At 30.9% G+C, this 24,375-nt stretch overlaps 1 protein-coding gene across 4 annotated transcripts in view; it reads right to left on the bottom strand.

Annotated features, from left to right (window-relative positions):
• The window catches only part of LOC107449324 (leucine-rich repeat and immunoglobulin-like domain-containing nogo receptor-interacting protein 2), a 231,102-nt gene that overhangs the window by 39,849 nt on the left and 166,878 nt on the right, over positions 1-24,375 (bottom strand). For 2 of the 4 annotated variants that reach the window (XM_071179029.1, XM_016064822.3), the window contains one exon: positions 5,441-5,527. The exons of the other annotated variants lie outside the window; for them this stretch is intronic. The gene's annotated coding sequence lies outside the window, so the exon portion shown is untranslated. The remainder of the gene's footprint in view (positions 1-5,440; positions 5,528-24,375) is intronic. 4 annotated transcript variants of the gene reach the window in all.

Raw genomic sequence — 24,375 nt, 5'->3', positions numbered from 1 at the left:
TGAAATGTTTGACACCAAATCGAACTCCTGTTGCAGACTCTTCCTTGAACTCGACTCCGACTAATGCTTATTGAAAAAATTTTCCAGTTGGAAAAATAGATTTTTAAAAAAATGTCTTCATTCAAAATATTGAAATTGTGCTTAACCATTAAAAAGAGCTAGAATCCTATACGTACACTACAAATTTGATTTTTAACCTTATGAATCAGAGTGAAATAGATATACTAAAGAATGCCTGGCTGAATACTGTGGGAATACGTATGTTTGTTCGCAATTAAGGCAAAGTGTTCGATTCTTGTTCTCCAGTGGCGCCATCTATGGCCGAGAATTTGACTTCTGCCACATCCATGCGTCACACCCGTTTACAGGGCGGACCCATTTATACATCCATTCATTCCTCCACAGATCGTAATTTTGACCTGAACCAGAGCACGATCAATCTCTAATTCAGTACACCCCAGAGATATAATTTGTTACGAGAATATGGTGGACTTTACTGCTTTACTGGTGCACTTTAATATGTATGGTGGCTGTTACCATACATATTAAAGTGCACCAGTCACCATTTGAATTATTCTTTAATTGCATTACAATAGTCTTCAGACGGCAGAACTCGAACATCGTTCTCATGAACGTGAGTCCAGCGCCCTACCAACCAGGCTATCCCGGCTCGGGAACACATATCTTCACCCAAAATAGAAATTTTTATAAAAGAAATTGTTCAATATGGATTTCAAAGAATTTAATTTGATTAGTGAGGATACAATTTAATTAATTTTGAAGTTATTTAAATGCCGGAAAATAGATAAAATTATCTTTAATGGACTATTTTTCGACTTGCCAGAAATGTTTATTTGAGATTTTTACGAAATAAATTGAAAAGATAAACATAAGTGGAAAATCTTTCATTTAACCAATCTTTCATCTCATTAAATTTTTCACAGCTTCAAGATTTATGTTTATAACACAATTCAGAAATGTTTCGGTCATAAGTACAATGTAGAATCAATGATTAGAATAATTTTATACTCCTTTTAATACAAAGTAAATTCCATTTTTTTAATATTTTCTTAATCTTCTAGTCGATTAAGAAATTTCCAAAAACTAAGACGATAAGAACTGAAAGTTCAAGTTTTAAATGATGATCTTCTCTGAACTTTCATTTCACGTTTCAATGCTCCCAATCCAAAGAAGAAGTAAAAAAAGAACAGTTTTATTTAAACTGAAAATTACACTTAAAATGATAAACGCAGAAAAAAAGAAAAGAAAATCTAATCTTTAAATGCGTTTTCCATTCAACAATAGAAAATGCCACTTTAATAGAATTCTCACATTAATAATCGTTTGTAAGTGGATCAGTTAATGTACTTGGAATTCTTTAAATATTAAAAGAAAAAAAAGAATTTCAACGAAATGGAATGGCAACGTTTAATCAAGAATGGCACATTCCATGGCAGCTGTAAAAAAATGGCTCTCATCGATTTTTTTTTCATTTATAATCTACACTTCGCTTTCAAAACTTAATAGCTTTGGATGGGATGAAAAAAACCTAATTACATTTTTTGAAATAAGCTTAATATTGATCGAAAATGCCTTTAGAATGAAATTCCTGCTGGGGTATTGTTGGCGATAATGACAATCTGATGAGAAAGTGGCGACCGCCAATACCTTGTCCTTCATAAACACACGAGGGGAATTAAATACTGATACCTTGAAAATCTTTTCATAAATATTAAAAAATGTCTCAAAATACAAAATAAGGGGAAATTGAGATAAATGAGCGTAAAATAGAGTTAGATTATATAAAAATAAAATCAGAGGCGTGTTCGTAGTTTGATACCACTTAGATTTGACTAACTACATTGTGTAGAATATCATCGACTGAATTATTTACACGCCCAGTGATTGAATATGATTGAGCCCATTTTGAAAATTGATATGAATTATTTATATATTATTTCGTTTGCTATTGAATTTAAGCTATAGTGACAACTGTGGAGTTAAACTACGTAAAGGGCAACAACCTTTGTGTCTAAAGAGATCAGAGATGGCGATTTTATAAATTACAACCTTATTGGGCGGTGAGTGCTCCTCTATCTCCTGAGCCACATAATTAATCGAAAAGCATTTTTATAGCAACTACACTCAAAATCTTTTTTTGTAATTATACTCCCTTTAGTTTTACGACTGGGCCGACCAGGTGGCCGAGTGGTTAGCGTGTTTGAGTGTGAAGCCATTGGCCTCGGGTTCGAATCCTGGTCAGGGCATGGATTTTTCTTTCTCTCTCTATGTTCTATGGCCTTCCGTCTTTGTGTGAATGTGACCCACCCTATAAAGGGGTTTGTGGTTGTGTGACGTGGGCGACGCTGCTCTACCGCCGTACCTTCGCCACAGGTGCCCACTGGGTAACGAGAAGAGAGCAGCACTTCTGGCATTTCTGTGGCCAATGGGACAAACCCCAAGTGCCCACCATTTAAAAAAAAAAAAGAAAAAAACAGTTTTACGACTGACTTTGGTCAAGATGCCTTTGCCAAGAAAAAAATTGTCGATGACGTGTTACTCCCATTGGCAAGCATTTATTACAAAAATAACAATGACGTTGGTGATTAGTATCACAGAAATGTTTTTATTTTTCTACCGACATTAAGTAGCAACACAATTCTGGGCTTACGACTCTCAGTGTTCAACACCGAAGCCTTGTAATTCGGTGCAGAACCCAGAAGACAAAAGAACTCCTAAGTCAAACATTGGGACAAACTAGCTCGCTAACTCCATGGAGTACTTTTAGATAGAACTAATCAACGTTACAAGGAGAAGAAAACAAGAAAAACCACACACTATACTATATATATATATATATATATATATATATACAGTCCAACCCCGCTATAGTGAGCACGGTTTATAGTGAACTCCCGGATATNATATATATAAAGTCAGAAAATTAATGTGTGCTATATCATGAACCATTTTATTGTGGTAGTAGCAAACAATCAAAACAAACGAGCTTCATAAAAGTGAAAATAAAACACGAAGACAAAATAGAAATATACTCTGTTGCTTTTGGGAATGTTTCTTAAAGGACAAGAAAATTCTATTCAAAGGATGCAGCCAACTTTGATATCGTCTTCTGCGCGTTCCTCTAGCTTCTAAAATTGATGGTCACAATAGTGTCCTAATGATATGACGTTTTTTTTTAATTCTTTTTTTTTCCTTTTCTAGATTTCAGAGAAGATTGTTACTTCAGTAGTTCAAACTCCGACTTTCGAATACACACACTCTCTTTCTCAGAATTGAAGATCCCTGGGATATTCCATAAACAAACTATTCCCATATATAAATATCGATGGAACTCCTCGAAAAATCAATCAGATTCTTGTTTTGTTTTTAAGGAATCGTACATTTTGGAAAGTTATGATGCTGAACGAAACGTAATATTAAAGATTGTTAAAGTAGAAAAAGGAAGTAAAACTTCTTAATGAAGTAAACTTCTTAGCAAATTCTTAATAAATGGAAGTAGACGCGAAGAGAAATGAAATTGTTGATAAAAAAATATTCGTTGACATCATGTAAAATAAGTTATTACACGTTTTTTTAAGGAATTATTTTTTTAACTATCACGTTATTAACGTAAACTATAAAATGTAATTTTGTAAAAAAGTGGGTTGCAATAAGGGTTTGCTATATTGAAGGTTTATTTGAGTTGAATATTCATACAATTAAAACTTATGTCTTATGAAGTCTTGAAGTATTACCCGCGTTTGCTAAAATGAAAAATGAATCATAAATATAATACTAAATAACCTTTTGTTGGAATATTTTGAAAAGTTGCGCAGTTTGTAGATTACGAGGTTCACAAGGAAAAATATTTCGCCATTTCCCCTTCAGAAACATCTGCTTAGAAACATAGCTGTTAAGGTGCAATACTTTTCGAAACTTGTATTGTAAGCACTTTTTTGATTCTGCCAAGCCTGACAAATTGAAGAAGTTATTTTACTTTAAAAATCAGCGTTTATTTCAAATGAATTGACTTTCGGAGCTTTTCTAGCTTATCTCTTTCTTAAGCTCTGTTAATTCTGCTTTCTAATGTAGGTAATATTGGGTTTTATCTTACAATTAAATGGCCCGAAAAAATTATTTATCTAATAGATAAAAATGGTTCTTTAGTACCGGTCTGAAAAATCTAAAATGATCACCAACGGTGCATATAGTACCTATTGTTAGTGCATATAGTACCAACTACATAAACTGAATGCTGAATTTCTCGATTAAGTGACACAATATGTTTACACTGGTTCGAGTAGAAACACTAGAGCAGAAAACCTGAGTAGAAACACTTTTTCTTATTCATAAGAAATTGAAAACATTTTTTTAAATATTAATTTCATATAGCCAATGTAGAGATTTCAGTTATTTCTTATTTTCAGAAGAATGTGAAGAAGTGCAAGACTCTGAAAAAGCTTTATATCATAAAAGTGGGAATTAAGTGTGAATACACGACATCACTTAGTAGGGTATTTTTTTACTAAATTAGATTATTTTTGTAAGACATGTAACTCCTTTACAATTTTTTTTCTAATGCTTATTAATTAGTTTCAATTATTTTCTTTAAAAAAATAAATTCAGCAAAAACTGCTTAACTAGCAAATTTTCATGTATTTTTTTTTTAATTCAAAAATATTGATGGTACAGTAGTTGTAAAATGGTAACTTCAGAAATTCCAGTTATTACTCTTAGCTGATATATAATACTGATTTGCTTCGTTCGGTTTACTTTTGAAATGTGTTTTAGCGCAAAATCTTAAGAACTTAAATCAATTATTAAAATCTTTAAAACTAATTCCTGCTTAAAAATTTAAAATTTTTAGTCAATAAGTTACAGAACTAAAATAATTTAAATTGAAATAAATGACATGGAAAACCAGTGCAATTACTATTAAAGATTCATCACTCTGCTAAGAAAGCAATTATAAATTTCTGAATTTTGAGCTATCGCTGCATAGCTGTCAATTAACCTAACTGTTAGGACTAAATGAATAAATGAATAAAATTATTATCATTGAACCAGCTTAATTAAAACATAATATAGAAATTTTGTTCATCTGAACTATTGAACTATGCTTTTTTAATCTTTCAATTCTTCCCAGCTTATAGCTCAGTTTATTTCAGCTCTTCGTTATCCACTCAAGAAGAAATTTTTCTCCCTGAAATTCGTAAACATGTATGTTTATGCTTTCATGTTTGTGACAACTGACACGCTTGATATGTTTATTCTTTGTTGCCAATGCGAAAAAGGAATCAAAACTTTTTTTGTCGTCATGCAAAGAAATATTTAGATATGGATACTATAAAGGTAATGCTTATAGAACACTTCGCCTTTATATCATTCATTTAATAATGCCTTTTGAAAGCTGAGCATTATGAAACATTAAAAAACATACCTGATCATAATTATTTCCCAAGAGTTCATACTAACTAAGCATTTTGAACATACTGATTTATTTCAAAAGTGTCTTTTGTAGACTTACCTGAAAAATAAAAAATAAATTAATTAAAAATTTATAGGTGAAAGTTTATATATATATACATATGAGAATTATAGGTGAAAGTTATATATATATANCTTCAAAAAATTATTAGCCAGTAAATTTAGCCAGCGAATTTCAAAAGTCTTAGCGAATGGCAAATTATATAAATTTTTCATGGCTAATTTTTGTACCATAGCAAACTTTATATAAAAATACAAATTTATAATAAATTGAACTATTTTATAAAATGAAACTTCAAATCAAGATAGATTTTACAGTTGGGAAGGAGTAAATGATCAATGAAAGGAAGAACAGATGGAAAATGCAGATGTTTCATCAACTTGGAGAAAAGGGAATCAATATAGATTGAGGTTAATTTTTCTTAGATTATAGCAACGTCTTAGATTATATCAGGGATATTAGAATAAATCTAAAGTAACATTTGATTTTTTTTAAGGTTCCGACTATTTTAATTATCATATGGCAGAATTTAACACGGACCAAGTATAAACAACAGAAATCTTTTGCTCGCAAAATATCTGGTGGGGGGGGGGGTGGAGAGAAGGATAGAATGACAGACGGACAAAGCATTCTAGAATCGAATCGTTGGACAAAATATTAAGGGGCAGAAAATTTTCCTTGAAAAAAATCTATTCTTACAGTATTAGTAGTTTTTCCTTCAGAGGAAACTGTACAATAGAAAAACAAAAAAAATTCATTCTGTAAAAATTGCTAACTCATTAAATTAGGAAAATTTATGATAAAAGAAAGCTAATTATTACACATCACAAAGTTGTAAAATTTATTATATTTTTATGTGTCCTAGAAATGCGTAATTTTAAATTGAATGGGTAACAAAATGCAAAAGGAACATTTTTCTCTTTAATTATCACCAAGAATTATCTTAAATTTTGCATTCTTTTGCTTTCGAAGAAAGAGGTCTGAATAACGTGGGACATAATCCCACGTGGTTTAGTTATCGTGACGCGTAATTCAACGAGAACTGATTTTCGTGTGATAGAATTTCACTTAATTTGTGGACAATTGTGGTAATTGTGGGACATAATCCCACGTACACTGGTAATTACGAATAGAATCCAGCAAAAACTGGATACCGTGACTTTGAATTCAACGAAGATTGTGGAGCAGAATGTCAAAAGAACTATTTATTGTAGGACTTAATTTTACGAGGGTTGGTAAGCGTGGAACAGTTAGTTATTGGGGACGGAATTCCGCAGAAACTGGATACCATGGCTCAGAATCTAACAAGGACTGGTTATATTAGCACAGAACCCCACTTGTACTGAATATCGGGGCACAGAATCCCACGAAGATTGATTATCGTGACTTAAAATCTTACATACATAAACTATTGAGGGGCTGAAAAATCAAAATCAGTTGCGGGCAGTATACCTCAGGACATAGTCACATGCAGAAAGAGCTTCGGGAATTTTTTTTCCTCAACACTCGGAACAAGAGTTTATTTAAAACTGATGGTTGACTCAAAATTTTCACGGATTCCTAAGCACATTTTGGAAAGTACTGCTCTAAATCTTTAACATACGCTGACGCTCTTCCACCCCCCCTCCAAAAAAAAAATCTTTCTAAATATTATTATTCATTAAGTTTCTTCGGTGCAGAAATAAAACTCCGGACCGCAGTGGCGTAAAAATTAATGCAGCTTCAAGCAACCGCAATGAGGAGAAACTTTATCAATTATCAAAAAGACGGCAAGTTGGAAAAGAGAGTGGAATAAATCAAGAGAGTAACCCTTTCCTTTAAACAACCTTAAATAAAACGGACGATTTATTTCAAGTCTTTTGCATTCTCGGGAACTCGTTCCGAATATTTTTTTTTATTTTATTCGTCCTGCTTAAGCCAGTCGTACACGTTTTTCATTCCAAATCACATGCTTGACCCCAAAAAGATGGGATTCTTAACTCAATTTCCCTTTTCTCCCTATTCTTTAGTCCACCCCCTTTCCAAAACTAGACCAAAAGTTTGAGAAGAAGAAGAAGAAATCCCCCCTCTTCTCCCTCATTTCTCCCCCATATTTGTCTTCCTAAGTCTTCTTGGCAGTTTACCAGAGGTCCGGCCATTCATACCTCTCCTACCCCACCTTCTCCCCCTACAACACTGAGAATGAATTAACCCCAGTGTCGTTCACGAATTTAATGCAGTAATGAGGGTAAGAGTTTTGGAGAACTATTTTTAAAATGTAAATGATCTCGCGTGACGAGGGGGTGGGCAAAGAGGGGGGAGGGAATGAGAGAAAATTTTGTTGTGGAAAGAAAGGGTAAATCTTGAAGAGGGCATGTCTGGGGGGCAGATTTATTTTGAAATATCTTGACTGGGGTTGTCAGAGCCACCAACGTTAAACGGTAGAATGTTTTTTTTTTCCCCTCTTATCTACTTTCTCAGCATGATTTTCTTTGATTTTAAGATTTGAAGGAAAAGGGTTTTGAGAATTTTTTGAACCACGTTAATGATTATACATCTGTGAGATAATTTCTGGCACGTCGAGGAGATGGTAAAATGGTGATTAATTATAAGGAGAGTACTTCAAATTAAGTAACAATGTTTTTTTCTTTAATCTTCAAATTTTGAATTAATGTTAATGATACGATATTATGTTTCGAGCAAGTTGAAAAAGAGGAATTATTTTAAAACGCTACTTGCATTTGTGAGATTATTGTAAAATCTTTTTCGTATGCCCATGTTTCAACCAGTATTCGGAGAGAAAATGAATTTTATGTTAAGCATATTGCAGATTTTTTGAAATTGTGTTCTTGATATTTATTCATTTTAAAATGCATTGGTAAGGATTGGGTCATTAAACTGAAATGCGTTACGCCAAATTTGGAGGCTTAGCATTTCTTTTTCGAAATATGAGTTACTCAGAATGAAAAAAAAAACACTACACATATCTACCAAATGTTCTTGTTTTTTTTAAACTTGTAAAAAAAATATCGAGGCTCTGTGGTGCATTGAACCATGATACGATAGGCAGTTCAATAATATCATTTCTGATACTATATCGGGATTCATATTTTCCAAAACATTCTTTGCATTTTTATGAAGCTGTGAAAATTTTGAAGTATAATCGTTAACTACAAATTCAGGAAATAATTATAGTGTAAATTATAAAAGATAAAAACTCAAGTGGATATTTCGAATCATTCACGAATGAAAACTACGAAATCTCCAATTTTTTTCGAAACTATTTAAATACGTTAAAATAATATTTTTTGCTTCATTTATAAGAGGATGATTTATCTGACACTAGAGTTTAAAATTTTGAACTAACGCCATTTTTCGGCACTCGACGCATGGAATTGATGCAAAAAAAAATTTTTTTTTTTAACATGCCTTAAATATCTAAATGGGAATACAAAAGAAAATCAATTATATTCATAAAAAATCAGTATAAAAGTATAATTTCTATTTGCTTATCCACCCTATATAATATCTGTCGTATACTCATTATCGCAATAACTGTATAATAATCAATAGTAATTAACTGTTTAAAAATCAATAACTAATTGTCCAATCATGAATATAGCTTTTAATTCGATATAAAACTAATTCTCATGAAAACCTTACGAAGGTAAGTAAACAGATGGCATCATGATTCATTTCTCTGAAAATGTTTTATAGTTAGTTCGAGGAAAAAAAAACGTTAAATAGCATTTATTGGGTTACTGCATATTACAGGTTTTGACATTAATAGGGATATCGTAAATTGTTATGATTCTGCCCCTTTAAACTATGAACTAGAGTTATCCTCTAAATGAGAGTAATAGAAAATAGTGTCGCTTTTCCATAAGTGGGGGATTTGTAGTTAAATGAAATTAATTATAACGTCGGATAAATTGAATTAAAAATATAAATTTTATACTCTTCTTTAAGTAGAAAAATTGAAATGTAGGAAGATCTGTAGTTATGAAAGTATGTATGAAGTAGGAGGAATGGAATTAAAAATATGAGTTTTGTGCTATCTTTTTATAAAATGAAATGCAGTTAACTCCAAACTGGAAGATGAGTAGTTAAATGGAAAAACTCTAAGGAGGAGAAATGGAGTTAAAAATATGAATTTCACGTTATCCTTAAAGTAGAAAGGATAAAATTCAATGTAGTTATCTTTAAAATGGAAGATATGTTGCTAAACGGATTTATCTATTATTTGAGAGAAATGGAGCTAATGGAACTTATGAGCACAATTATAAAACTTATTTATCCAAATAAATTCCCATGAAAAATATTTTTTTAATAATTATTTATTATTTTTATTATTTTATTTAATAATATTCAAAAACTTTTGCATTGTAATGAATACAGATATCTTCATCAATTTAATTTAGAAGAAATTGAATTTTAAATATCTGAATTTTTGAAATTCACTTTCTCAGGGACTATTTGACCAATTGTTTTCGAATTTTGTATTTTGCTATATTGAAATACATTTTTTTTAATGGTGTAAAGATTTGCATTTATTGCATTTGAATAATTTTTCTCGGCTAATATAAAATAAAATTATAAATAATTATTAAAATAATTATTTGACGGATTTATCTTTGGAGACATGAATTTTATAATTGCTTTCAAAAATGTTTCTTCTTAAGAAAAGCCCTAGAAATATAGCGAAGTACTCAAAAAAGAAGATTAGCATTAAGGGGTTTAAACTTTCAGTTGCTTTCTTGAACAAATAAACTATTAGGACGATATTTCCCAATATTAGGAGCCCTGAAACCATAATCCGTCGAAAAAAAGGTATGTTTATTCAGAGAAAATTAGTGTTTGTGTCTGATTTCTTAACTTAATATATCTTTTGGACTAACTTATTAGCATATCTGAGGTCACCCTCTCAAATCATTATGTTTGATTTCTTGTACGAGAAAATCCGATCAATAGATCAAAAGTTATTTAGGGTAATTTGCATTTCTTTTCCTTTTGTGCACTGTAAAAATTATTTTCATATTTCTTTTTAAAACGACAGGCTTTATGTATCGCATCGATACTTCTCACATAGCCCATTACAAATTTATAAAAATATTCATAAAAAAATTTAATAAAAAAATGATTTTTAATCTTTAATTTGACTTTAGAGAAATCAATGAGGAAACGTCATCCATCATTTCCACACATTATGTAGCCTTGTTTTATAAATTTAATCCGCTTGATTGCACGGCCACACAAACTAATGATTTTAGCAAAAATTGTGAAACTTCAAAAATTATTAAATTCAAAACTGTTTTGTTTCGTATTTTAATAATTAGAAATGTTTTTTTTTCCAATGTAAATCTTATTTGCTATTAAGTTGAAACAGTTGCAGGAAATAGTAAATCCCTATCTTCAGATATTTAATTAAAATACTTTAATGTTCAAAATCATAATCGCGATGAAATTCTAAAAATAACACCAATCAATTTTTTTCGAAAAAAAAAGGAAACGAAACTGTCACAAAGTATCTAAAAATTATCTTTCTGTTAGAAAACACGATGAAAGTAATAAAAAAAAGAAGAAAAAGACAAGCACATTATCCAATCGTGTTCTCGCATTTCATACGTTTTTTTTCTTTTTTCCTCCTACTTATACATTTCATGAATCCGTCTATTCGAAATGATCCTAAATCAAACAATCCTCTCCAAATAAGAGGAAAATCCGGAAAAATATGATATTGATTACCACTCATCACATATAAAACGGAATTCAGGAACGATTTCTCTAATTACTCTTCCTACGTTAGCCTAACGGTTTAAATCGGAAAACTCGATAAATTACCCTCTTTCCTACCCTCGTCACCTTTTGTTCCAAAGTTTGAGCAATAACTTATTTGAATATTGATTGCCGGATATATCCGGTTTTGGTGTTTACGCATTTGCATTTGTTGGGACATTCGCAGATGGCAGAAATTCTTCTCGGCGCTGCCTTTTCCTGGGCCGGCTAAATTTATTCGAATATCGATTTTTCATCCAACTGTAATGGATAGTGATCCCTCCCTTTTTTTAACAGTTTATTTTCTGCTTCGAAAAAAGTTCGAAAGTGCGTTATAAATGTAAATAACCCGAAAACTTGGTTGGAAAAGGCAACGAGTGACTGCTTCTATAAATAAGAATGAGTCCAGTTGGAAAACGTTCTTTACTTCTTTTTTTTCCTACCCAGCGGCTCTTTTACACTGAAATATTTTAGTGTATCTCAACACTACTGTATCCAACACTAACACTTTCTACTATTTTACATCAAAGGGCTGTAATAAAGGGCTGCACCGTACTTAACTCTTTTTTGGTTTCACTACACCACGAATGTTCTTTCACTTCACTTGGTACAATGTAGTATTAGACAAAAATCTTGTACCATTTTGGGTTCATTTTATAAACAATCTACCGTTGTAATCTTGGAAAACTCAAACGTACACATAAATTGGTGTTTCCGAAAGAGAAAACAGTTTATAAATGGTTTGATTGTTGGAGCTTGCTGTAAGCATTTTTCATGTTTGGTGTTTAGATAAAACTACATTACTTACAGTGTATATATGCAGGGCCCGCGTTAAGCATTTGCCATTTCGCCTAATGTGATAAAATCATAAGTTCGGTGAAATCGTAAATTCCGGTTTTGAAGAAAGTATTGGAGAATGATTTTTTTCTACCCAAAAGAAAAATATATATTACCCTATATCCTGTTAAAAAAGAAGAAAAAAAAAAGATTAAAAGGATTTTTTCCGAACAAATCCCGTAGCTTCATTTGATTACGGTAATTTTCATTAGATACGTCTCATAACCAATTAGAATTACAATAAGTCCAGATAATAAGTAACAAGAAAGATAATGCAAACAGGAGACGCACTTCCATAAAATACAGATTACCACGTTCGTTGCAGATATCACGTGATAATTTTTTTTCTATTACAGTTTGTGTCAGTAAAACAGATTATGTGGTAGCAAGATGCATATTATCATGTAATTATTTTTACAGAGAATATGTTTCCTCGTGAAGATAACCTACACAATAACGTGACAATACCTAAGGTTTATCCTTATATTATTGATCTAGTGTAAGAGGTTATCAAAAATTAACCCCAGCAACCTATTCCTATTTCTTTCCCTCAAAGAGTATAAAACAACATCTACTTATTGCACCCTCTCCCCCATTCATTGCTCCTTTAACTCCTTCGCAACTGCAAAATGACACTTGATTTGAGTTTGTAATTTATAAAATAATTAACAGTAAATTTGCATTCTGATTTTTTGATAAAATTTGAATGTTGCGTTGACTTTATGATTTTGATTGATTTGTATTTTGTATAAAAAAATCAATAATAAAAAATTCGTAAGATTTGCCTTTGGCTAAGAATTTCGAAATTTGGCTAATACTGTTAATATTTGGTTAATTTACTGACTAATAATTGGAAATGCTTAGTGCTGGTCGGGTATACGGAGACATTTAATTTGGCTTTAACTTGAAATAAAGCATTCGTTCATACAACTTTTGGAGTTGTTCAACATTAAATTTGGAGTGAAACTAAAGCCACAGTTATAGCAGTGTACTGGCCAAGTTAAGTCAAAGTGAAAAAACGCTTTTTTAAAAATTTTTTTTTCACTGTTTACAGTGTACTTTGGAACCTTTTTATGGGAGAATAAATTAAGTTTTCCATGAATTGATGGTATACTTATACTGATTGTAAGTATATTAGTTTAATTTTTCTTTTCATTATATATTTCAAAAGTGGTTATAACCTAAAAGGCAAAATTAGGAAATTTGATTAGTGGCTAATGGCCAGTTATAATATTTTAACAGTGCAATTAAGAAAATTGTTGACATTAATTATGTAAAAGGGAGAATGTTTTTAATTATTTCTCAAAATGTGATAAGCATTACAATGTTCAATTCAAAAATGAACAAATATTTTAAGAAACAAGTTTAAAGTAAAGTAGTTTTCAGAATATTATAAATTATTCGGAATAATTCCATATTTATTAAAAAAAAAAATAATAATAATAATAACATGCGGTGCATTTTTGGGAAAAAAAATCAGCAACCGGATGGTGACTGGCAGACAATTTTTAATAGCCATTTGTAATATTTAGTCGCCCTGTAGCTGGTGGCTATAGTTAATTTTTGCCCTAAACGTTAACTATTTGCATTTTTATGAATTCCTGCTGTTGTTGTTACTTATGCCACTCAGGAAATCAAGTAAATTTTTTAAGGCAAAGGGTGCATTTCTTGTTTTTCAGTGGCGTAATCTATGTCCAAGAATGCTATCTCAGTCACACACACGTCACAGCCCGTTTTACATGAAGGACCCAATCATACTCCATTCATTCATCCACAGATCGTAATTTTTACCTTGACCAGAGAACGATCAATCTCCTATTCAGTACCCACAGAAGTATTTATTTGTTAGGTGAGCTTGGAGTACTTTGTGACGGCAGATTTAATGTACAACAGTCGATCACCACTTAATATACCGGTTACTTTGTTCAGTATGATTCGAGCCCACATTTTCATGAACACGAGCCCAACATCCTACCAACCTGGCTATCCGGGCATTTTTTCTTGAAGCATTTATATGTATAATAATTTAAATTGTGTTTCAATTAAAGCTTTTAACAAGTACTGTCTGTTTTAGTTGATTATTTTAACTCGTTAAAATAATTCAATATATATATATATATATATATATATATATGCAAACACTATAATATTTTTCAATAAGCAATATTGTTAAGAACAGGGTAATTTTTAAAAAAATATTTTAATAATATTCAGCAAAATAACTATAAATGAAAACATTAATTTTGCGGAATTAAAATAAACAATGCACCAATAGCATTTTCTTTACGCTAAATACATTTATAAATNTATATATATATACTTTTTTAGGAACAGAAAAAAGTGCTTAAAATCTGTGTACCTTTTGAACAGTGTCGTTCCTTCTTAATGATGCGAAATTCAACTTTTTGACATAAGAATATTTTAGTGAGACGATTTAATGAGATAAAGTTTCATACATGTGATCACAGTTTTTCTAAGCTTTTATTTGAACTTTTGACGCTTTAAAATTCGAAACAAAGGGAAAAAAGAGCAATTACAAAGTTACTTAAATTGCAGGACTTTTATAAATTTGTCCAATTAAAACTCACGGTTAATGCGATGAGAATTAATGAATTTCTCAGAAACTTAGGAAATTTTTATTTTTCAAGGAAAAGGTTAAAGAGTTTCTAAAATCTGACTTCCCAACTTTGTGAAATAATTAACTTATTAATTTTCAAGTAAAATGCGTTGCTAGTAAACAAAATAAAGAATGTTTGAATAACACTATTTAGTTACTATTAGTGTTTAAAAACGACTTAACTACTAAAACTACTTAACTTGAACTTTAAACTAGAGCAAAGAAGCCAAACCAAAATTATACACTAACTATATTGCATGCATAATCTTTATAAACTGCTGCATTCGAGCAAAAATGTTCTAAATATTATAGTTATGACATTACTTAACCTATAGCTACTGAAAATTACTTTTTTAACGTTATTTTTACATATTTAGACATTAGGATACTAAACAAATAATTGATAAAAATCGGAAAATAACCAAATTATAATAAAATTTTTCTTCTTTACTACATCATACTACATGCACAATACATCATACTACATACACAATTTAATACTACATCATACTAAAGGCCATAGCTGTCTCAGTTAGCTTTTTCCAATGGACTTGGAAAAAGCATGGAAATCAGAAGCCATGGTTTGCCTACGAATTACTTTTAGAATTTTTGAGGTCTATCCTCTACCCCTTCCATCCCTCTTGAATCCATCCATTTCTATTGAAACAGTAAACGTTAAAAAAAATCAAACGAGAAATCAAATATTTGCATATAAAAAGGAATTTTAAATTATACATTTTAAAACTATTAAATCTCGCTCGACGCTAAATTTGGCGTGAAACTAAGCCACAGTTACAGCAGTTTGCTGGCCTAGTTAAGTCGAAGTGAAAAGTTTTTTTAAAATTATTTCACTGTTTACAGTTTACTTTTAAAAATTGTTTGGAGAAAAAAATTACGCTTTCAAGCAAATTTTTTTAAGGCAGAGTACTTTATTTTTTAGTGGCGCCATCTATGACCACGAATACGACTTCTGTCACACACACGCATCACAGCCCGTTTTACATGAAGGTGCCAATCATGCTCCATTCATTTATCCGCAGATCGTAATTTTGGATTTCAATCTGCTAAATTTTGAATTTCGAAAAAAATTTTCGAAAGAGAAAATTTTTACAAAAATTCCGAAAAAAGTCACGATTTCTTTTCATATTCTCGCTACAAGCACTTACCCAAAAAAGTAACGAAAATAGAAGTAGAAATACTAAATTTTAAAAGTAGTAAAGACAAGATAAAGTATTTACTTTTTGCTTTCGTTACAATTATCAATGATGGTAAAAGTAATGCCATTCATGATTTTTAGCGTGTCCTTCCTTCTCTTTCGGTACCCTGTGAACGTACAATTGTGATCATTTTGAAATGCTTCTAGTTGTCAACAGCCAAAAATACGCCCACGACATCTGGTATGAGAAGTTTAAAAGACTTTGGCATTAGTATTTTTTTTTATAGACTTTATGATTGATCAATTCGTCCTCTTTGCCCTCATCCGTTTTTGTTAACATTCACAACCATTAAAATATAATCGGTTTAATAAAAGTCGTTATAAAATGTTTATATTTATTTTGAAATTTATTAGTTTAGATTTTAATTTATTTTTGAGGTATGATATTATAACCATTATTGAACAGCCGACCCATTTTTTGGGTAGACGACTACTAATGTTTAACTCCGTTGCCTTGCAATTTTGAACCCAATCCAGAAGACAAGGAAACTCCTGAATCAAATATTGGGAGAAATATGCCCTCATGGAAGACTTTTTTGATGAAACTTATTCTCATTTGCGTTATATGGAGAGGTAAACCACGAAAATATCCAACGGTTAGCCTGAAGGCAAAGGGACTCTAATCCATGATCCATCTACCACTAAGGATATTTTATGTCATCACTGTGGTTGGTGTGAGGCGGGTGCTGGATTTGTATCAACCAGGCAACTCTGGGATTCAAACCCGGTTCACTACATTAGAAAGAGAACGCTCTACCCCCTGAGCCACCACGGCTCAATTTGAGCTATGATAGCACCTATTAGCCCTGAAAAAATCCACTGTAATAAAATATAATAAAAAATAACTCCTTTAGTCACTCTGCTATTTGAAATATGCAAATTTAGTGTGTTAATTTTGAACCGTTTAGAAAATACAACTGACACTTTAATAAACCGTCGTCTCCATTTTTGAAAGAAAGAAAAAATAAGTGCATTGTATCGCTTATTTTTGCTGACAAAAATTGTATGACAAAGCTTTCATAGAACTATCCATTCGTTTAATTTATGCTATTGTCGTATTGTGATTATTTCACATTCAGATGTTGCTTTAAAGAAGTTTATGTAACAAAAGGTATTTTAGAGAAAAATGAAGACAATAAGTATATTGACAATAATAGATGGGGATTTTTTTGTAGAAACTCTCCGATTTTTTTTTAAACGAAAAAAGTTTCAAAAAAAATATTCTTTTATCTTCGTGAAATCTTCATAATACCATTTTTCACGCTTTTTCTCGCCCATCGAAATAAGTTTGTGAACATAAAAGAATGGGTTTTTGTTCTGATAAATCGACGGTTCAAAAAAAAAAAAGGGTGGAATTCGACTGAAGATACTTATGGCTTCGATGTGAGATTTTAAAAAGCGGTTAATGGTTTCGTAATGGCAATTTAAAAGAAAATTTTTTCCCTTTTGACTCTTCGAGAGATTGGTAATTTCGGGGACATTTTTGGTGCTCGTTCACCGGCAGTTAATGAAAGTAGGCTTGAAAGCCAAAATTTTTTTTCTTTTTACAGAAAAATAAAAGATGGCGTTGGATGAAGAGTTATGAGTTTTTTGAGTTTTTATTATTTTTGCGAGTTGTTTCTCGTTGAACCATGCACACTTTTATTCTACCTGAAATGAGCAACGAAAGGAGAATATTCTGAGATAAATATAAAGAAAAAAAATTTAATACCTTGTCAAGTATTAAATTTGTAGAAAAATGAGACAAATTTGGTTGATAGTTTACCGTTTAGAGTAAGCTTACTGCCACTACCGGCCTCAGGGTGAATAACTACAACAGATGACGATTGAAATATTGTCTGCGAGTCGTTACTCTATCCCCAATTTTTTCTTTAAAACTCATTTTAACTCAGCGTGACATATACGTCACGAGAATTGTGAGAATACTGTAAGAACTCTTCTGATTTGAAAAAGGATTGTTTTTGCATCAAGCAAATGTTTTTATTCTTTTCAAAACTCAAGTAGTAGCTAACATGGGAAAATATTCATTTAGTGGAAAATTAGTTAAATGTGAAACATTGTACTTCTTGTGGAAAATTTACTAAGACTATATCAATTTGATTCTCATAAGTTACACGCAAAATTTTATTGTTTGCAGTTTTGTTCAAAACCATGGAAAAGTTATAATTTTATTTTACATAATAGGGCGAAAATCTTGGGTTCGTTAAGTCTGTAAAAAATTGAGCATTATATTTTCCCAATTTATTCTCATCTTTGATTAGGTACTGATAATTATTCTCGATTTAAGGTCAGATGTATTTGTATTGCGTAAAACTACAGAGAAAAATTTATTTAAATCTAATTATCAACTATTATTACATAGATAGAGCAGATAACTAAAAACAGGGGAGAATCGGATAGCCCCGCCCACTTAAAGAGTATTGCTTATATTTCTGTATAATATTGAGTAATAATCAATATTTTTGTATTTTTCTATTGTTTTATCCTCTAATTAAATAATGCAAAAAGAATAAACCAAAAAAAGAATAGTTTAACTTAAAAAAATAGAAATTTAAAAAAACATGTTTTTCAACTCTTTTCAAAATGTGTCGGGTAGACCCGACCAGTCACAAAAATTTTGTTTTTTGACTGTTTTTTCAGGTGTAAATGAAAATGACCAATGTATTGACAATAGATAAACCTCATTTATCATTTTTATCACAAAATTATTTTATTTATTCCATATTTATATACTTTGAGTGAATTCTATCATTTAATCACAATCATTTAATAACAACAATATTTGTTGTTAAAAATGCATATAACATTTAAATTTGAAGCAATAAAATAATAATCTTTGCAGCCGTACATTTATCGACGAAATAAAATTGGGCTGTGATACCCGAAATTCATGTGAGTGGGGCTACCCGAAATCCATTTTTTTTGTAAATTTGTAATTACTTGAGCAATTTTTCATATATAAACTTCTTTCTTTGTGCAAATTAAACCTAAGACTACATACTTTAATGGTGTATGCATAGAAAAAATTATTTTTTTAGTATTAAAATGAAGTTTAATCGAAACATTCAACCAATTTTTCTTAATTTCATGACTACTGTATTCAACATATTTTCAAAACTATTGTTTACCATGTTACCAGCTGCATAAATAAATGAAACTTTGAAAATAATCTTCTTTTAATATAACAATTAATGTCCGATGGCCCATTGACTTGAAAAAATATTCTATACGTATGAAATTGACAGTGGGCGGGGGTACCAGACACTCCCCTACATGTTTTTTAGTGAAGATTAGGCATTAAATTATCATTCAAACTAAAATATTGATTAGGTAACGTTACAAAAAATTTGATAAAAGATGATATTGTAGTATTTTTCTGGCACTTGGTGGATATCATAATTGAATATAAGTCGTAGTCAAGTTCTCTGAAAAGTTTGGAGTCGAAGTTGTATTCGAACATTTCAAATACTGGATCCATAGTTCTGATCAACACTATAAAATTATTTTGTATAAAACTGACATAAATCTGAAATTCATGCACTGACAAAATTATTAAAGTTGAACTATTTTCAATTTTTTTTAATTTATTGCCTTTCCCGGTGACTTTACGTTCTTAGATTAAACAAAACACTTGTTCGGAAGTTCATCCTATCAAAATAAAAATGAAATGTAATCATTTACATTTGGCATGAAGTTGTTGCTCGAAGCTAGTTCATGGTATTCAAAATTTTAAACAATAAACAAATTTTAGCCGGTACTTTCTCCTGTTCATGATGAAACAATAAAAAAAGACAAATACTACAGTGCCATCAGTAGTATCTATATTAGAATATTTGGTATCTTAGTGAAAACAGCACTAATTTCCTTAAAGCCAGCAGTACAAATTACCAAAATTAATTAAGCAACATTAGTATCAATGGCAGAATGGCGCTTTTACGGTTCCCTAAGCAAATCAGTACCGTTTCTCCATTAATTTTGCTTTTTAGAACATAAATCTTTCTTAATTACACTTACTGTTCATAATAAATTTTTTAATTGTATCAAAAAATGTTTGAAAATCACAACACTATAAGCAAAATAAATGCGTGATTTCAAATCGATTTAGGTACCTCAGCGAACTGATCGTAAGACACGGTTCCCAGTAGAACACGGAAGTCAAGCATCATTAACTGCGGTCAGTGTACTGGTGGGTGACCACTTTGATCAGGCTACAAAGGACAGAGGGTGTGTGGTATTGGTCCTCGTTAAAATGGTCTACCGTAAAGTTTTCAACTTCACACGCAGGTTGTTGGGCAAAGCGTGGGAGTCATCCCCTCCGTAGAGGTTCAATATTGTGAAGGCATGTCTTCGGTCTCAAGGATCGCCAATAGCCCATTGTGCAACTCTAGTGCGTCGTAAATAAACAACACTAGCAAATAACTTTAGAAACACCACGTTGATCACTGAATTTGTATAAAATATTTAAACTTTAAACAAAAAGCAAATAAATTATAAACAGAATTGTCTACAGTTGAATTTATACTGCTGATTAATGCTAAACCGATACGAAAAATTCATTTTTCAAACATCTCTCCTGACCCGGCACATTGAAACTATGAAAAGATTTATGGAATCGGGTACTAAAATTGCTTCTCACAGTGAATCTTTAAATTTCAGGACTCTTGTACATATTGTTCTGGAATTAATAAGGGATTCAAAACAGCGTTCCGACGCAAGGACAGATAAAAACACTTAGTAAGCACAAGAAGTAAAAAAAAAAAGGAATCAAAAGAATTAAATTACACCTGTTTCACTAGAACGGGAATAATTTTATTTGCGCTATGCTTTTAAATCCCCGTAGTTATACTCTCAATATAGATTTGTCTATTAAATAAAATTTATTACAACATTTTTTCTTAACAAATTTATATTTGTTTAGTTCTAAACTACAAAACTTCTTCTAAATTCTCACAACTAATAAAGATATATTTTTGTGGAAAAACGAAATTTCATCTAAAAATTTTGTAAGACGATATCAGAAGTAGGTTTTTAACGACCTTAAGAAAAAGAATTTGAACTTTTGATGGCTTTTATTTTTATTTTTCTAAAGTTTCCGATGAAAAAAAATGTATATAATACGGGATGAGATAAGATTCTAGATTAACTTGTAATTTGATTCTTTTTTTAGCAAATACGGAAAAATCACGTAGAATAAATTATTTTATGCTTCTTGATTTTGAGTATTAAAAAGGCAAAAAAAATAAAGTATTAAATTGCTTTTAAAAGTGTTATTTGATGACTTATATAACTAGGATCTCGAAAAAGATATTTTTGGAAATTGCTTCATTTTTATTTTGAAAGTTAATGTTTTTAGACATGAGTAAAAGCAACCGACACAAGTAAAAATATATGTTAATGATCTGTGAAAGTAAACATTTAGTAATATTAGTTTTTCAGAAATTAAANAAATATTAATAATAATAATAATAATTTTGAATATATTATATATTTGATACTGTATTATAATAAGCATGATAATATTTTTGATATAATATATTTTTACTTTATATTTTAAAATCTAAAACTTTGTTAAAGTATGTATTTCTCAACTATACTCGACTTTTAGTTTCTATTGTATATTCTTTAACAGTGGGACAGGATAGCTAGTCTGATAAGGTGTTGCACCCTTGTCGGAGAGGTCGTGAGTTTGAGCGCCTCCAGTCGAAGATGTGTACATTAAAAGTGACTGGTGCACTTTAAATCTATTGGGGTAGAGCCGTGGTGGGTTTGGGGATAGAGAGCTCGCCATCCAATCAGGAGACCTGGGTTCGAATCCCAGCGATGACTGGTCGATTTGAAGTCTGCAGTCAGCTCACACCGACCACAGCGAAAAATATCCTCAGTGATCGACGAATCAGGGGTTAGAGTCCCTTTGCCGTTAGATTAACCGTGAGAGCTTTTCATTTAATGTCTTCATGTAAGGCAAATGAGGATTGGTTTCATCAAAAAGTCCTCCGGGAAGGCAAATTTCTTCCAATACCTCATCCAGCAATTCACTTGTCTTCTGGATTGGGTTCAAAAGAAAGTTCTGTAGGCTAGAGAAATGAACATTGTAAATCCAAATTTGGAGACTGGTCGTAAGTTCAGGTTAAAATTAAAATTTGAAGATTGATGGTGTTTTAATGAGTTCACCCTGCATAGCGGGCAGTTACGTGTGTGTTTGGAAAATGCCGTATTCATGGCCCAAGATGGTGCTTCTGAATGTCTTCTACCTTAAACTTTGCTATTGGAAATGCAGAGCTATAAGCTTACAGAATGAGCTCATCGCACTATTCTACAATCTACAAACAGTCTTTTAATATTTGGTGTTACTAATTTTGGTTATACGAGAATTCTTCATAGTATGCTTATTTGTATATTTTAAAGGTTTAGTTTGGTACACCGTAAAATCTGAACTGTGGTAAAACATCCATCCAAATTTAGCTTTAGAAAACTCTAAATATTGTATGAATTGTGTAACCAAATCAAGCATTCTTACATCCTTCAAAGAATGCATTTGAATCTTAACATTAATCATGGATGAAGTTTACAATCTGCAGCTGGTCAGAGAAAAGGTTGTGTTTTTCGCAGCTTCGTAAATTGGGCGAATAATTATCGTACATTTAAACTATTTAACTAAATTCTTGTGTGACATAATAGAATTGCATGTTTTAAACGTAAAAAATGCTTTTAAATCATTAGAAGTTTAAAGCCAAATAATTGTGCATTATCAAGATAGTGACAATGTGATGGCGGTTTGTTAACAGGAAATGTGCAGGTGAAATGGAAGTTCTTGCCAAATTCACAAACTATCATAATCTATTTAATAACAATTTTCAATTCTTGTTACTGATTGAAATATATCATTGATTGAGGTTGAATAATTAAGTGAGGCCGAATAATTTCAATCTTAGCTGATTTATTTAACAAACTACTCATATAAATTGTTATAAAATGTCATATGTTTTTAGTTCCATAATTAAGATATTTATGTTCTCATAAGACTTACATAAACTTACTATAATTATGAAGTTTTTTGTTACTGAGTAACGAACATGATGGCTGCTACACAAGTAGTGTAAAAGTAGTAGTGTTCCTACACCACTTTCACACAAGTAGGGTAAAAGTTGTGCAAGAGAGCAGATCCAAGAATTGCACAGGATGCTTCACTACAAAATTCTGGTGTAAAGTAGTTGCCCCCATCTTTGGTGTTTAGATGCACGGAATTTTTGTACAGTGTATAATGAATATTACTCTTAGGATAGTTTCAGGATAGGATAGGATAGTTCATATTCCCTTTAATGCAAAAAGGCAGAATCGTGAAGATATATTCATCCATTTACTATTTTTGAAAATTTCCTTTTATTAATTAAAATATTTCATAGCTATAGACTTTGACATTGAATTTGAACTCGGTTTCTCGACTTATAAGTTTCAAATCAACATAATTCCGAGAAACGATCACGTCAGTTTTACTTATGCCTTTTTATCAGAATTTTTATTCGAAAATTACTGTAAAATAACTGACAGCCGACTGTCATTTAATCGAACGTAAAGTTTAAGGTCTGGAACTTCTTTTATATTTACGATTTCGAAACCCTTTTCAATTGGTATGGTTAAAAAAAATCATAAATACAAAACTATGTGGCTATGTAACCATTTACAATTAGCATGGTTTCAAAACCATAAAAAGTAAATTTAATTGAAAGTCACAATTAGGTTATGTTAAGCTTTTCGTTAAGAAACGGACATTGTAGCTATGAAGTGGTTGAGTTCTGTTTTGTGAAATGAATCAGGGAACGTGGAAATACTGAGAATATATGAGAAATACTGAGAATATATGAGAAATACTGAGCATTTTGTGTTAAGCAGCTCTGCGCTGCTGCCATCTATGCGTGAATGAGAGTTTCGTATTCCAATTGTTTAGAGTCACCAATTGAAGAATGCAGAACACTAGAAACTTCATGTGCACCAAGTACCAAGTTGCAAAAACATACGTAACTTCATAAGGTGGGCATTGTTGGCGTGAATAAAACTCTAGTATTAGGAGAAAACAGTCAATGAATGATTTTTCTTACAGTTTGAACACCATATTTTTATGGTTATTTGACTTTTTTGGTTTAATATGAAAAAAAATTAAATGAATTGTTTTTTAATAATATTTTTTGAGAAATTTCTGACAGTTTGTAACAGATTTCTAACAAGTAGCGCAACTTTGTTTAAAAAGTTTCGCCATCTCTCAACAAACAATTGAATTATTTTTGCTGTAGTTTCATTACCACGAAAAAAAAATTAATTTCCGAAACAATTGTGGTCTCCCATTATCTCCAAATTAGCTGTCTATTTGATATAAGTGGTTCAAAACAATCCATGTTCTCCTTGAGCAAATTTATATATATGTATATATATATATATATGTATGTATATATATATGCATATGTATAT

The sequence above is a fragment of the Parasteatoda tepidariorum genome, chromosome 3, assembly GCF_043381705.1.
Source record: "Parasteatoda tepidariorum isolate YZ-2023 chromosome 3, CAS_Ptep_4.0, whole genome shotgun sequence".
In the NCBI taxonomy this organism is placed as follows: domain Eukaryota; kingdom Metazoa; phylum Arthropoda; class Arachnida; order Araneae; family Theridiidae; genus Parasteatoda; species Parasteatoda tepidariorum.
Note: the sequence above shows the minus strand (reverse complement) of the source record. Positions and strands in the feature narration are given on the sequence as shown.